Genomic DNA, 16,945 nt, shown 5'->3' with positions numbered 1-16,945 from the left:
ATTAATTAATGTAATCATTAAATTAATTAATTTAATGATTAAATTAATTACTTATTAAGTTATTAAATTCTGCACAGCCAAAGAAACTATCAACAGAGTAAACAGACAACCTACAGAATGGGAGAAAATTTTTGTGAACTATGCATCTGACAAAGGTCTAATATCCATCCAGCATCTTTAAGGAGCTTAAACAAATTTACAAGATAAAAACAACCCCATAAAAAGGTGGTCAAAGGATGTGAACAGACACTTTTGAAAAGATGACATACATATGGCTAACAATTTTATGAAAAAAAGATCAATACAACTGATCATTAGAGAAATGGTATCTCTTTTATAAGGGCACTGATTACATTCACAAGGACATAATATTTTCTCTCAAAAGCACTACCATCCATCAAATTAGGTGATGGGACTTTAACATATAATTTGGGGGGTGGGTAGCGGCACAATTATTCAGATCATAAGAGTATTGAGTGGTATTTTGACCATGGACACCAAGATAATGTAAACACATCCCAACTATTACATGTCTTCCCATAATGACTCCAAAGTAAATGAACAGGCAAAGTTATAGCAAATAATCTAGCCCTACCAGAATTAGCTCTGTGATCCCCTTCCCACTGCTTCATATCTAATGGTGAAACCAACCCATTTAAGGTTTAGGGAACCGGAGAAACTACTGTCCCTTCATTGCCAAAGACTTTATACTGACTAACTCTTAGTTAAGAGCAGGAAGTTATGGTGCATAGGTGGTTAGAAAGTAGTCATTTTACCTGAAGATTTGAAGCACATTATATTTTCTAAGAATTGGTCCCAGCTTTAATTAACCTATTGACCTGCTAACATGTAATTAATTTAACCTGCACATGGAAAAAAGACACTTGACTCTATCTGGTTTATCTTTACTTATTCCTAAATAGAGATTATAAACCAATCTTCTAATAAATAAGTGATCTTTCTAGAAAATATTTTTTAAAATAAGTAAAATATTGCACACAGTGATTTAAGCAAGTATTAGCTGAAGCTCTTTCCTTTAGTACAAACTCTAATAGTTTAGCTATATTTTAGAATATAATATTTGGGTCATTTCAGACCAATATAATGATGAAAAAAAATCCTCATCAAATGACAATCTTGTCTTTGGCATAACATAAAATTATAAAATGCAGGAAAAAGTAAGTGTATTGTAGCAATGTTGAAAATTAAATGTCCTACTGTAATTTATAGATTTTTTCAACAATAAGTGTTCTTTGAAAAAAGTATTTCCTATGAATCTGCCAGATTAGGATGAATTGAAGATATTAAGCACTGAAAATCTAAATTTTGTATATATGAGAGAAATATATTAGGTAACGAAATCCAGAAATATAAAACACTATTTTTTACAAATGCTGTTAAAACAACTCATAACTATTCTAGAATGTTCATTTTTCTTACAAGAAACATCATTTCTTTTCAAATATTTATTGTTTAAATAAAAAATATGTATATTTCTAAAATAAGATTTTCTTTCTTTTTTTTTTTTTTGATGGTACAAATGTGTTTATCAACCCATCTTTCAAAGGAGTTTTTTATTCTTATAATGAGCCTGTAACTTAAAATATGGCATGCCCCCCAACAGATGAACAAAATAAGGCCCAAAACAATAATTCAAGTTCCCTCAAATAGGAAACAAACAAACAAAATCCCAGGTTCCCATTAATGCACTCTCAGTCTGAACCACTAAACAACTTTAGTACCATATTCCTCCTAAAATCCAGTAATAATACATTATGGTAAATAATTCTTTTTTTTTTTTTCTTTTATTATTATTATTATTATACTTTAGGTTTTATGGTACATGTGCGCAATGTGCAGGTAAGTTACATATGTATACATGTGCCATGCTGGTGTGCTGCACCCACCAACTCGTCATCTAGCATTAGGTATATCTCCCAATGCTATCGCTCCCCCCTCCCCCCACCCCACAACAGTCCCCGAAGTGTGATGTTCCCCTTCCTGTGTCCATGTGTTCTCATTGTTCAATTCCCACCTATGAGTGAGAATATGCGTTGTTTGGTTTTTTGTTCTTGAGATAGTTTACTGAGAATGATGATTTCCAATTTCATCCATGTCCCTACAAAGGACATGAGCTCATCATTTTTTATGGCTGCATAGTATTCCATGGTGTATATGTGCCACATTTTCTTAATCTAGTCTATCATTGTTGGACATTTCAATAGAAAATCTCATGTATGTGCAGATTAGAAATTTCTTTTTCTATAATCTAGTGATTATTTTGAGCTCCATTTCTACCTGGAAAAAGAAAATGTAATCTTAAGCATCTGATGTAGTTTGAATGTATTATGTTGGTGCAAAAGTAATTGTGCTTTTGCCACTGAAAGTGATGGCAGAAGCCACAATTACTTTTGCACCAACTTAATATCTACCAAAAGTTTGTGTTTGGAAAACTTGGTCCCCGGTGCAATAGGTGGCACCTTTGGGAGGTGGTCAGTTTATGAGTGCTCTACCCTCAGGAGGATTAGTCCATTTATATATTGATGGATTAATAGAATAATGAGTTACCAGGGAAGTGGGTTAGTTAGCACAAGAGTGGATCTGTTATAAAAGCCAGTTTTTCTGTCCTGAGCCCTCTCGCCATGTGATATCCTGTCCTGCCTCAAGACTCTAAAGGGAATCTCCACCTGCAATAAGGCCATCATCAGATGTGGCCCTTCAACCTGGGGTTTCCCAGCCTCCAGAACTGTAAGAAATATATTTCTATTCTTTATAAATTACCCAGTTTCAGGTATTCAGTTACAGCAACATAAAACAAACTGACAGTATCTTTAGTTAAACTCAGATACTCTAGGGAGATTTTTCTTCTCCTCCTCTCTTCAGAGTTGACTTTAAATTGGAGAGTTGATGAAATCCTGTGGTGATTATGAAGGGGCTGATTACTTTTACAAATTGTCTGCTCCTAAGTTATACTATTCATATCTGTTTCTTAAGGAATATCATCAAAAATATGGCACATTTGGCATCTAGTGAGAGATTTACGTCTTAAATTGATGTATAAATCAGGACCAAAACTAAAGTCAGTGAGTCACCTAGAACACAAAATAGAAGGAACACTCACACTTGGGTTATTTGAGTACTCCCCTCTAATGTAAATATATGCTTACATTATATTAAGTTGAGGCTTCTCATTTTCTTTTTTTTTTTTTTTCTTTTTTTTGAGATGGAGTCTCGCTCTTTTTGCTCAGGCTGGAATGCAATGGTGCGACCTCAACTCACTACAACCTCCGCCTCCTGAGTTCAAGCAATTCTCCTGCCTCAGCCTCCTGAGTAGCTGGGACTACAGGCACCCGCCACCACACCCAGTTAATTTTGTATTTTTAGTAGAGACAGGGTATCTCCACATTGGTCAGGATTGTCTCGAACTCCTGACCTCAGATGATCCGCCCGCCTCGGCCTCCCAAAGTGCTGGGATTACAGGCATGAGCCACCGTGCCCGGCGAGGCTTCTCATTTTAAAAATTAGAAAAAAAAATTAAATCAGGCCTTCATCTCATAGTGCTCAGTGAACTATTGATCACTTTAATGACAAAGGTAAGTTCCATTACTTTCTTATGATTTTACTTAAGCTAAACTTTAGTGAACTCTTCCAAAAAAAAAAAAAAAAAAACTTTCTACTATATTACAATCTACCCTGGTGGCTGGAAAACATCTGCAAGCTTGCCATCTCTTTAAAAGAAGCTAGAACATGCGTTTCTAGCCTCACAGCAAAATTTCAAACTGTCACCCTAAAATTCTATACTAAGCATAAATATTTTTCAAAAATAAAGGTGAATTACAGACATTTAAAAGCTAGAACAATTCACCAGCAGCAGAACTATATTACAATACAATCTTACATTAAGACAATCAAGGAGAAGCAAAATTGTTGTCAAGTTCAAATCTAAATCTATGGAAAAAAAAATGAGAATTGAAAAGTAACTGCAACAAAAGCAAAAATTGACAAATGGGATCTAATTAAACTAAAGAGCTTCTGCACAGCAAAATAAACTATTAACAGAGTAAAAAGACAACCTACAGAATTGGAGAAAAATGTTGCAAAATATGCATCTGATAAAGGTCTAATATTCAGCATCTATAAGGAACTTAAACAAATTTACAAAAACAAACAAACAACCCCATTAAAATTGGGCAAAGGGCATAAACAGATACTTGTCAAAAGAAGACATACACGTGGTCAACAATCATATGTACAAAAGCTCAACATCACTGACCATTAGAGAAATGCAAATCAAAACCGCAATGAGATACCATCTCACACCAGTCAGAATGGCTGTTATTAAAAAGTCAAAAAATAACAGATGCTGGCAAGATTGTGGAGAAAAAGAAATGCTTTTACACTGTTGGTGGGAGTGTAAATTAGTTCAACCATTGTGGAAGATAATATGGCGATTCCTCTAAAACCTTGAGACAGAAATACCATTCAACCCAGTAATCCCATTACTGTGTATATACTCAAAGGATAATAAATTTTTCTATCATAAAAACACATGCACGTGTATATTCACTGCAGCACTATTCACAAGAGCAAAGACATGGAATCAACCTAAATGCCCATCAATGATAGACTGAACAAAGAGAATGTGGTACCTAGACATCATTGAATACTGTGGAGCCATTAAAAAAAGCATTAGATCATCTCCTTTGCAGGGATATGGATGGACGTGGAGGCCATTATCCTTAGCAAACTAAGACAGGAACAAAAAAATCAAATACCACGTGTTCTCACTTACAAGTGGGAGCTGAATGATGAGAACACATGGACATATAGAGGGGAACAATGCACACTGGGACCTACTGGAGGGCAGAGGATGAGAGAAGGGACAGGATGAGGAAGAACAACTGATACCAGGCTTAATACCAGAGTGATGAAATGTGCAACAAACCCCCGTGACACATATTTACCCATGTAATAAACCTGCACATCCTGCACATGTACCCTGAACTGAAAAGTTAAAATAAAGAGAGAATCAAAAGCAGTAAATATGTAGGCAAATATAAAATATGTATTCTGTTTGGACTCTGCCTGGCCAGAGACCAGAGGACCAAAACTAAAGAATCAACATCTTGGCACTATAATTAACCACGACAGGCAGTAAGAAATAGAGTTGCTATTAACATTATGGGGCCAGGCAAGAATGTCTTTTGGACTCAGATGGTCCGGTTGCATTACCCTTTTTACTCTCTCTCTCTCTCATAATTGTGAATGTGAATGGATATTTGCAGTAACCTTTCTAATAACAGGGCTCCGACGTCTCTGGAATGAGAATTTTTACCACACCACAAGTCAAATACTATGAGTAGCAGGTGTGGTTTTGTAAGAAAATGATCAGTATCAATCTTGAAGTTATCTTCCTTGATAAGAGCTGTAGTTAATTCCACTAACCTCTGTCTTATGTTTGTTTCCTACCGCTCAGAGAAAAAGGACCACAGAAATCTTGGACCTCACCTATATATGAAAAAGCAGTTTTATGTTGTGCAAATTATGCACGCTGAGAGTAATTTGTACAGTTCAGATAACCGTTCACAAATGAACATGCTGATTTACAAAAGAACATGCAAGGAGCGTAGCTAGCTGGCAGTCTTCAGTTCTTACAGACTTCTGGATCAGACACATCTTTAGAACTGAGGCTACACTCCTTCAAGGAAGCCCCAGCCAATGACTGAGGTGGTATTGAGTCTGCCATCACTTTTCAACATGGGACTCCTCTAATAGGCAGTCTTTGCTCTGGACCTCTGTGTTGTACCTCTGCACTGTGGTCTGAGTCTCTCTTTGCCTTTTGTGCTTTTCTTCCTTTTCTTACATGTATCATATATGCACTGCAGTCGAAGAATTTCTTTCTCCAACTCCAATTTGTCCTCATTTTATCTTTCACAGGTATTAACCCCTAATAAGCGTCTTGGACACCTCACTCAATCCCAGCATTTACTACTCATAATTACATATATCCAAAAAGTCAATAAATCATTATCTGCAAATGTACACTTTTAAATACATAGGTGGAACAATTACCCCATTAATTTGATGAATGTAAAACAGAATTATAGCTGATTGAAACTTTAAACAGTTTTTTATTGTTGTTGTTGTTGCTTTGTTTTGCCTTTTTTTCTAGTGGATGCATACAAATTGTTTTATTTCAATTATTTGGACCATTTTCTTCTTTTACCTTTTAACATTACATATGAAAGAATTTAACCAATTCCAAAAGTGAGTCTTGTAAGTAAAGTACTCTCTATTATGGACGTTAACTTTATTCTTAAAATATCATCATAGGGTATTTAAATAAATACCTTAATAATACTATCCTTACCCAAGGGAAAAGGGTAGAAACAATACAACAGTTAACTAAACTTTTTATTTTTCAAGTGTGCTATTTACTGTAACATCCTTTCTGCTTGGATTCTCAATGATCCGTTCTTGGATATTTTTACTGGTATCTTCCTTTCTGTCTCATCTTTGTCTGTCTATTTATCTTTTAGATGCTGATACTTTAAAGTATAAGTATTAAAGGGGACTTTCCATTATATCCCAAATTCTGTTATATATTACCACAGAGGACTTTTTTTTTGCCTCCTGCTAATTGCTCATATATTACGATTATTTACTCATCCGCAAGTTTCATAATAATATATATCTCAATAAGGACTATCACTTTAAAGCTTAAATTTACTTCTTAAATCTGTGTATTTATATGAATGACTTTAAGCTTCTGTATTTGTTTTAAAATATCTGTATGTATTTTTTCATTTTTTTTAAGGGGTGAGGTCTCGTATTGTTGCCCAGGCCGATCGCGAACTTCTAGGCTCAAGCAATCCTCCAGCGTCGGCCTCCCAAAGTGCTGGAGTTACAGGCATGAGCCATTGTGCCTAACCATAGAATTATTGGTATGTTCTTGTTATGAAAGATTAGGGTGACTATAAATAAATAAATTGTGTTTGTAGTTCAAGTTAGTGTTACTGACTGTGGTAAGCAGAGTTCTAAAGATTCCCATTTTCAGGTAATTAATCCAAACACAAATCTCAGTACTGCTGTCAGGGGACTTTGCAGATGTAACTAAAGTGATTAATCACCTCCCCTTAAAATAACGACATTATTCTGAATTATTCAGAAGTGTTCAACATAATCACAGAAGCCATAAAAGACAGATAATTTTTCTTTGGTTAGGGGCTGAGAGATGCGTCAGAAGATGAAGTCAGAACACAAGAGGAAGAAAGGAAGGTGAGAGAGTCTTGAAGTGTGAGGAGGTGGGAGGCCTCTGTAGGCTAGATTGACCGCTGGCCATTAAGGAAACAGGGACTGCAGTTTTACAACCGCTGGGCACTGGATTTGAGCAACAACTTGAATGAGCATAAGAGCCAGTTCTTCCAAGAGTCTCCTGACAAAGAGCCAAGCCAGCCAACAGCTTGATTTTGCCCTTGTGAAACTGAAACCAAAGAAACCAGCTGAGCCAGCTTGGATGTTTGGCTTACAGAACTGAGAGATAACAAATCTGTGTTCTTTAAAGTTATTACATTTGTGGCAACCTGTTATAAGAGAAAGAGGAAACTTGCAAACTGATAGAGGATATTTTCTTAGATTTTATATTGCAAATTTGCATATAATATGAATGCCAAGCCTTTATAATATCGGATTGGTGGGAAAGTAATTACAGTTTTTGCAATGAAAAGTAATAGCGAAAATCACAATTACTTTTGCACCCAACTAATAGAATACCCAGATTCAATCTGAAGTTTCCACTGGGCTTCAAAGATATTTTGTATTCTCTCTTCCCTTTCGGTGGTGAACATGGGGGTCACATGCTGGAAACAGCGGCATCGAAGAGGTAAGGAGACTGTAAAAACAGGTTGTTACTTCAAGGATTACCACTCATGTGAAATATACAATCTTCATTGAAGTGTGCCACGAACGAGAAATAAAACATATAGTGTTAAACCACTGAGATGTTTTTGTTCTCTTGTGTATGTGTGTGGGATGGATGTAGAGAAAATCATGTAAGAAACACGTTTCATTATTCTGCTTCTGACATGTTGGGAGGTACTTCATCCCTCCTAAGGGGCTCAGTGAATGCATTTGATGAAAAGAGTATGCAAAGAAAGTTTTGACTTACAGTAATTTTGACTTATTTTCAGATGATGGAAATATATATGAGACAACAAGAAGCAGGTATCAGTTTTTTTCAGTATTGATATTAAGTATTATATTAGTCCATTTTCACGCTGCTGATAAAGGCATAACTGAGACTGGGTAATTTTAAAGAGAAAGAGGTTGAATGGACTCACAGTTCCACACGGCAGAGGAGGCCTCACAATCATGGCAGAAGGCAAAAGGCATGTCTTACATGGCGGCAGCGAAGACAGAATGAGACCAAGTGAAAGGGGAAACTCCTTATAAAACCATCAGATCTCATGAGACTTACTCACTACCATGAGAACAGTTTCAGGGAAACTGCCCCCACGATTCAATTATTTCCCACCAGGTCCCTGCCACAACATGTGGGAATTATGGCAGCTAAAATACAAGATGAGATTTGGGTGGGGACACAATCAAACCATATCAAGTATTTTTGTTTGTTTGCTTGTTTTTTGAGATGGAGTCTTGCTCTGTCAGCCAGGCTGGAGTACGGTGGTACAATCTCAGCTCACTGCAACCTCCACCTCCCAGGTTCAAGCAATTCTCCTGCCTCAGCCTCTCTAATAGCTGGGATTACAAGCATGCACCACCATGCTAGGCTAATTTTTGTATTTTTAGTAGAGATGGGGTTTCACCATGTTGGCCAGGCTGGACTCAAACTCCTAACCTCAGGTGATCTGCCCCCCTTGGGCTCCAAAAGTGCTGAGATTACAGGCATGAGCCACCATGCCCGGCCCCTATCAAGTATTAACAAGAGTTTCTCCTGGATCCTACAGTCTCATCAGGTATAAAATTAAATACACTAGTGCAACGTCTTTGCCTTTCCATGTATTCTCCTTGATATGCAGAACTAGGGTTGATAATAGCCATGACCTCAGCAATATTAGCACTGTTGTGGTTGGAATACTATGCAGCCATAAAAAAGTGAGATCATGTCTTTTGAGGGAACATGGATGGAGCTGGAGGCTATTATCCTTAGCAAACTAACACAGGAACAGAAAACCAAATACCACATGTTCTCACTTTAAGTTGGAGCTAAATGATAAGAACTTAAGAACACAGAGAAGGCAAAAATGGAAACTGGAGTCTATTTGAGGGTGGAGGCTGGGAGGAGGAAGAGGGACAGAAAAGACACCTATTGGGTACTGGGCTTACTACCTGGGTGATGAAATAATACGTACAGCAAACCCCTGTGACACGTGTTTACCTAGGTAGGTAACAAACATTCGCATGTACCCCCAAACCTAAATTAAAAGTTAAAAAAAAAACAAAAAAGAAACACAATGCTGGTAAGAAATACATCCGAGGACAGAAAACAAAGGGATCAAGGCTTGGAGATGGCACTAAGCATGTGGAGTTAGCCTAAAATCGGAAGGTTACTAGAGGTCCTTTGAACTAGGGTATGACCCAGTGAAGATGATTTTATCAACAGTGTGAAAGATGAATGTGAGGGTCCCGACACTGGAGGTAGAAACTGACCATAGTGAGCCAGAAGTGTTGGAGAGAATGAGATAGATGTGAGAACTATTTTAGAAATAGCATGTGGCAACTTGTAGAAGTATGGAGTGTTGAAGGAAATAAGGAAAGGGGAGTCTACAGAAACTAACAGTTGATTATGTCATTGATGTTTTGATGATTTGTATAACCACAATCTGATTGAAAGTGTTCAAGAGGAAAAAATATTCCCCATGCATTTTTTTTTTAATTTTAATTTTTGTAGATAGGGTCTTGCTCTGTCATCCAAGCTATAGTGCAGTGACGTAATAGCTCACAGTAACCTGGAACGCCTGGGCTTAAGCAAGCCTCTCACCTCAGCTTCTTGAGTAGCAAGGATAACAGGTGCGCCACCATGCCCAGCTAATTTTATTATTTATGTATGTATGTATTTATTTATTTATTTTTAGTAGGGACAGTATCTCACTATATTGCTCAGGCTGATCTCGAACTCTTGGCCTCAAGCAATCCTACCATTCTGGCCTCTTGATGTTCTGGGATTACAGGCATGAGCCACCACATATGTTTTATGCATATATTTTTCTCTGAGTTTCTTCAAAGGTGGTTTCATGTTCATAATCTAAATCTTAGTAGAGATGAATGGAATTGCTATCATGTATTACCTGATACAAGAGCTCATTCGGTTATTGTTCTAATTATGTGAATGAACAGGTTAATGTACCGTAAAATCCCAGTCTATAGAGAAAAGCATCACCAGGTCTGAGATCCAAATAGGATTTTTAGAGTGGTTTTACCTATGGCTTTTAAATTAAAAACCTAATGTGTTTTCACCTTCAATTAAGCACAATTGCCAAGTATAATTGACCGCAGTAATATAACTAGTAATTTGAGGACATTCAACATGCACATGCTGTACACACTTAAAAATGGGTTTAGCTTATTTCATGGAGCTTTAGGCCTAGAAATCACTTCATGAAAAATCTAATTTAAACCTTTCTCTGTAAGGAGGAGAAATAATTATGAACCGCGGTTGCTCAGCAAGTGTAAGTTATATCCAAAGGAAAAACCAGGCCTAACCCTTACATGAAACAAAGCCAGGCCAAAGCATTCTCTATTTGTCACTGTTTCCAGAATTCCTGTTTATTAACTAGCATTCCCATCTATCTCCTTCCTTCCTACTCACTCTCCACCAATCAATTAATAACCTTTTTTCATTCTCCTATCTGGCTACCAGATATTAGTAGCTCAGATAGGATACATCGCCAGTGCATTTTTAAAATGAGAAGGTTTCAGACACAAAACAGTGCTAGTTCCATTTAGAAAACACAGATATTGGTGAGATAGAAAAAGACAGGGTTAGGAAACATGGGTATTGGAGAGATAGAAAGAGACACAGGGAGGGAGAAAGAAAATCTTGTCACTAATTTAATACCATTAATGGAAAACCTTAGATGTGTTCTTTCTGAAGGAAAAAAAAGTGGGAGGTAAAAATGTGGTTATATTTAACCACACCAGATTATTATACATTTTAAAACCTTTCCAAATAACTATTTTTTGTTTTGTTCATTCTCTCCATTGTGTGCTCCATTTTTTCCTGTTTCTTTACTTTGATTTCATCATTATCATTCCCTTCTTTCTGCATTCTATAGGTCAATTTTTTCAATCCTAACTTTCTGAGATCGATGGGATAGATTAATTTTCTCATTTATGTTGCATACCTATTACTGGTCATTACTGCTATGTATTTTTGTTTTATACTGCTTTTGTGCATTCTTCAGGTCATCACCTGTATTACTTTGGTATAATTCAGTTAACGATATTTTTGAATTCTATTGTGAATTTACAGGTAATTGATTGTTTAGTCTTTTATTTGTTGATGATTTCCAAGTTTGTAAGGACAATCTGGTTATCTTTTATAACTGATTCATCAATTACATTTTGAAATTTGTTACTATTTTATTATTTTATTAATTACTAAGAAATATTTTGCTGAAATTGTAGGTTTGTCTATCTTGGTTTTCTGTAAATTAGTGAGTCTGCATTTTAAAATAGTATTATTAAGTTCTTATACATTTCTTACAACCTTTCAGGAATTGATTTTATTATCAATACTAAACATTTCATTCATCTCTAGCAATGTATTTTTGTCTTAAAATTAGTTCATCTGGCATTAATATAGGTTAATGTTTTTCATTGTTTTTATTTGCAAATTTCCTGTGGTTATGATTCAGTGTTTCTCTTCTAAATAACTTAGGTTTTTTTCCATTTTGAAAGTATTTTTCATTGGCCAACTAATGTAATTTTATATATATGTATGTGTATATATATATACATATAGATGTATGTATATATGTATATAACATAATTATATATAAACATAATAAGTGCTTTTTATTTGTTCCTCTAATGATATACTTTTTCTCTCTTTGATTTCCTTAATCTGTATCTTTTTTTGTTTTTTCTGCCTCTATTCTATTTGTTGCGATGTTATACACAATATTTTATCATCATTTAATAGTAATGGTTCCATGAGGAACTTCAACACATCAAAGTATCTCAGACTTATAAGAGTCTTACATTACAGGCTACTTTTTATTCTTCTCTAAACGATGAACTGCCCTTTTATTTCCCCCTCCACAAGAATATCCTATTATTTTGCTGTGCCTTAATTAAGTCTATCTTATAAATTTTAAATATTGCTCTTTTGGTTTTATACAGTCAAAACTTATTTGAACATAGAATATTCATCTTTAACTTTTCACCTGCCTGAACAATACATTCTAGTATTTCCTTCAGTATAATTATGCTGGTTACAAATTTTCTCCCCCTCCTCCTTATTATCCTCTCTCTCTCTTCTCTTTTCTCTCTCTTTTGGCTTTCAAATGTGTACATATTACCTTAATTACAAAAGGGTATTATAGGTAGTAAATTTTTTTAGTACATGGCAGATTGCATTCAGTATACAGCATTTGCAGCATTAGAATTATTTATCTTTTTGTTTCTGGCTTTAAAGATATCTGCTATTTGCCTTTGCTTTCTGCAGAAATAACAGTGGTAGATTTACAAGTTTCATGCTGCTTAGAGTTTTGTAGATTTCTTATATTTTTATTGTTTTCATTTATTTCATTAGTATAGAAACATTCTTAACCTCTATCTATTCATTAACTACAAATTTTTCTACATTCTGTATTTTTCTTCTGGTAATCCAGACATTAGACTTCTCTTACTATCCCCTGTATCTTTTATTTGTCAAAAATATACACTTATTTTTCACATGATAGCTGCAGTCTGTTTCTTTTGCCTGAAATTATCCCCACAAGCATTTTGTGCAGATGATTGATTCAAAAGTTCAGAAATCAGTTCAAATATCAGTGTTTTAGAAAAATGTCTCCCTATTACATCTGTTGACTTACCCAATCTCACCATAACTCTATTTTCTCCATTTCCTCATTTACTATTTTTTTTGTGTGTTTTTGCTCACTTTTAAACCTGAATAAACTCTATAACTCCAAGGAGCTTATTTGTTTAATTTATGATAGCTATACCATCTATAAAATTGAAGACCAAACGTACTTAATAAATATCACTTAAATTAATAAATAAAAGCATGAGATAATAGTTATAACTATATCATAAGATTGTTAGAATTACATAACATAATGCTCATATCTTATTAGTATCATGCATGGCATCAAGCAATGTTTCTATTTTGACCATCACCATTATCATATCACACAGTAAGATAAAATGCTATTCAATGAACTTGGGATCACAACCAAATTAATCTTCTAATTTTGGAGTTCTATGATATTTTTAGAAGTGAGTATCTCTAACAAGTGAATTCCAATCTCATATCTATTTAAGAAGATGACATACAGAACTGCGACTGCTTTAACAAGTTCTATCTCTACACTGTCATGAGCTTTTACTTTCCACTTGTATGATATTCTATGGTCAGCTCAATCACCTGTTCCCTTGTTTTCTTTCTTTTTATATTAGAACATTATGATTCTTAAGTATGATTTATATGACATAATTTTAACCGTAATTTTGGAAATAACAATAATAAACTTTGAAATCTTAAAATTTCATTTTAACTCAGAGTCCATAAAGAAATTACTTTCTCATATACATTGAAAATTGTATAAAGCAAAATTTAAGTTGGTATTAAATTAATATTGTTTTACATTGACTATCTTCCAGGGAATAAAGGGTTGGAGTACAATAAAGATGCAAGGAAAGCACACACTTCTTAGCTCTGCAAGTTATTAATAGGTCCAAATACAAGCAATGAACACATCATATTGAAACAAATCAGTTGGCAGTGGGATTTATCAGTTCAGTAGACATTTGAAGCCTGTTTAGTGTTAATGAAATATCTTAAAACAAATTCTAAAAATTGTAATTTGTAGCAATATTTGTAATTTCTGTATTATGATCATGCTATATCCATTTCCAAATATCTTATCAACAGCCATTTTATACCTTAAATGAATAGTGATATTTCACATCAGATCTCTGACAATTTTATTATGTTTACCACTATTATCACCACATCATTTTTATGCTAAGATGGCAGTGCTAGGAAATTCCATTTATGACAATTTGTACATTTGCATGTGATATCCTGAGCATCACATGCAGAGAACAATCATATATTCATTCACCTTAGTGTGAGTGACCATGAGAATTGACTTTTCATGTGTGTAATATGTGCACATTACATGTTACTGAAATCTAAGAGAGTATTATTTTAATGGAATAGTTGAAAAGTAATGCTGTATTCATAAGCAATAACTTGAGTTTCTACATATATATGTAGAAAATTCTCTCAACTCAAGAAATCACATTAAAATAAACTGAAACAATTTTTCTCATTTCAGTGGTCCATTTTGTGAAACAGATTTCAGTGAGAACAAAATAATTGAAACCTGTTTTTTCAATAACTCTTCCAACAAACTTAATAAAATTAATCCGTTGTACATCCAAACTGTCAGACTAAAAACTATAATCCGATGTAATTGAAACCTATTCTATTTTCCAAGTGATTAAAAGGTATTTCCATATATCTCTTCCCTAAATTTTTATGAGGTGTCCGAAAAGACATGTTACTATTTTCAATATTTTTCTGGGCTCCGGATATGGCCAATTTTAAAAATGATGTGTTTGTTTTAGTTTCACTTTAAAGTGTTGTAAGATGTTAACCTCAGAGCTGAACCAACAGACCAGAATAATAGTAAAAAAGTAAAATAAAAATTCTCACCTCTTTATATTCAAAGCATTTGAAATCCTTGACCCTCCATGTCAGCTTGTGCAGCTTCTCAAAAGAGTTTCTCATGTTCTTCCTGCCCTTAACCTCCTAAATTGGGAAGGACATAGCTGTGAACTGGCAAGTTCATTTTCCATTCATCTAAACCTACAGTCACTTCCTACATCTATCGGGCTCTTGCTCTCAAAGTCGCCCTTTTGCTTTGAGGACTGGATTTACTTCTTTTAAGGAGTTATTTATTATTGCCCCAAATATACACATTTCTCCTAAGAACTCAGCTTTTTGAGGATTTTCAGTTTTTTTCTGATTGTCCATTTGTAGATCTAGTTCTGCACATTAATAAGATGCATAATTTGTGCCTCTTTGAAAGTGAGATTTTTTTGTAGGTACCCAAGAATGTGGCATTTGCTTTACTCACTAAATATTCCAGTTAGTATTTCTAGTGATGGTATTCCCAGGGGTTATTCTAAAACACTTAAAAAAAAGCCTCATTACATCTGACCATTAAAGGGAAATTTCACATGCCAAATACTTTCTGACTTTTGCCAACTTTAATCGATCAGATACTGGGAGAGTTCAATAATTCTTTACATTTTAATTAAAGTGTGGTTTTCTGAAGCATAGTGTTTCTGACTTTAGTTGAAACCAGAGCACAATGTTTCCCTATAATTTTTTTACTTGGCCATCTTTATGAAAATTGCAATATAACACAGTAAATAAAGATCTTTAAGGATTAAAAGTTTTAGGTAAAATAAGAGTACTTTTCTATTGATAAATCTTGGTCACAAACATGAAGTGTAATAAGTAAACTTTGCCAATGTTGTCCTTTTAAATTCCGATTCTCTTTTTCATGAATGTGCTATAATAGCCCTATAGTAAACATTCTTGTTGCCCCCTCAATTTTAAAAATATAAGATGATCTACAGGCTCTTTATTGTCACAAATTAATAGTACTTTTCTCATAGAACCTTTGCTTAATAGTCATTATTTTTGAACTGAGTGAATGTTTCCATGTAATACTTCTTTTTTCCTTCTCAAACTAGGGGTCTTCAAGGTGTTCATAAAAAATAGATGTCATAAAAAATTATGTATCAATTTTAAACATTTTTTTGTACCAAAATAATAAACTTATACTAACTTGTTGCAACTTTTCTTTTCTTTCTTTTTTTTGAGACAGAGTCTCACTCTGTCGTCCTGAATGGAGTGCAGTGGAGTGGTGTGATCTCAAATCACTGCAACCTGCACCTTCCGGGTTCAAGCAATTCTCCTGCCTCAGCCTCCTGAGTAGCTGAGACTACAGGCGCCCGCCACGATGCCCAGATAATTTTTTGTATTTTAGTAGAGACGGAGTTTCACCATGTTGCCCAGGCTGGTCTCAAACTCCTGAGCTCTGATCTTCTGCCTGCCTGGGCCTCCCAAAGTGCTAGGATTACAGGCGTGAGCCACCACGCCAGGCCCGTTGCAACTTTTCCTAACTTGTCTAAATATGATCTAGTTTGAGGCACCAAGGAGAGGACACTGGTTTGACAAAAGTACTATCAGAGCAACATGAATCCTGTGAAAACTGAAGACAGAACAAACATCAAATTTATGGTAATCCTTAAGTGGAAGAATGATCACATCATTAATACCTTATAAAAAGTTTATGGGTAATGTCCATCACAGTTTCCCTTTTATAAATTGGTATATTTGATGTCTTCATAATTTATGTAGGATTTTACATGCATCCATTAATAAAATTGGCTTGTAATTCTCCTGAATTGTAATGTCCCCATAAAGTTAATTCCAAAGTTATAAAAGTCTCATAAAGTGAGTGGGAAATTTTCCCATATTTTCTATTCTGTGGAAGAAAAAAAAAGAGAAAACTTTATAGAAACAATGCCCCTAATAAATCAGCAGTTTACGACAGATAGCTAACTTTAAGAAGGGATGAGATGATGTTGAAGACGAAGTTTGCAGTGGCAGAACATCCACACCAATTTGCAAGGAAAAAAATTCATCCTGTTTCTGCCCTAATTGTAGCAGACAGAA

At 34.8% G+C, this 16,945-nt stretch overlaps 1 long non-coding RNA gene across 1 annotated transcript in view; it reads right to left on the bottom strand.

Annotated features, from left to right (window-relative positions):
* LOC129022449 (uncharacterized) overlaps positions 1-15,073 on the bottom strand; it is a 119,887-nt gene extending 104,814 nt beyond the window's left edge. The window contains exon 1 of the long non-coding RNA XR_008496432.2: positions 14,909-15,073. This is a non-coding gene — a long non-coding RNA (uncharacterized LOC129022449). The remainder of the gene's footprint in view (positions 1-14,908) is intronic.
* Positions 15,074-16,945: the final 1,872 nt, after the last annotated feature.

Source organism: Pongo pygmaeus, chromosome 22 (assembly GCF_028885625.2).
Source record: "Pongo pygmaeus isolate AG05252 chromosome 22, NHGRI_mPonPyg2-v2.0_pri, whole genome shotgun sequence".
NCBI lineage: Eukaryota > Metazoa > Chordata > Mammalia > Primates > Hominidae > Pongo > Pongo pygmaeus.
This window is presented reverse-complemented; position numbering and strand designations above follow the sequence as displayed.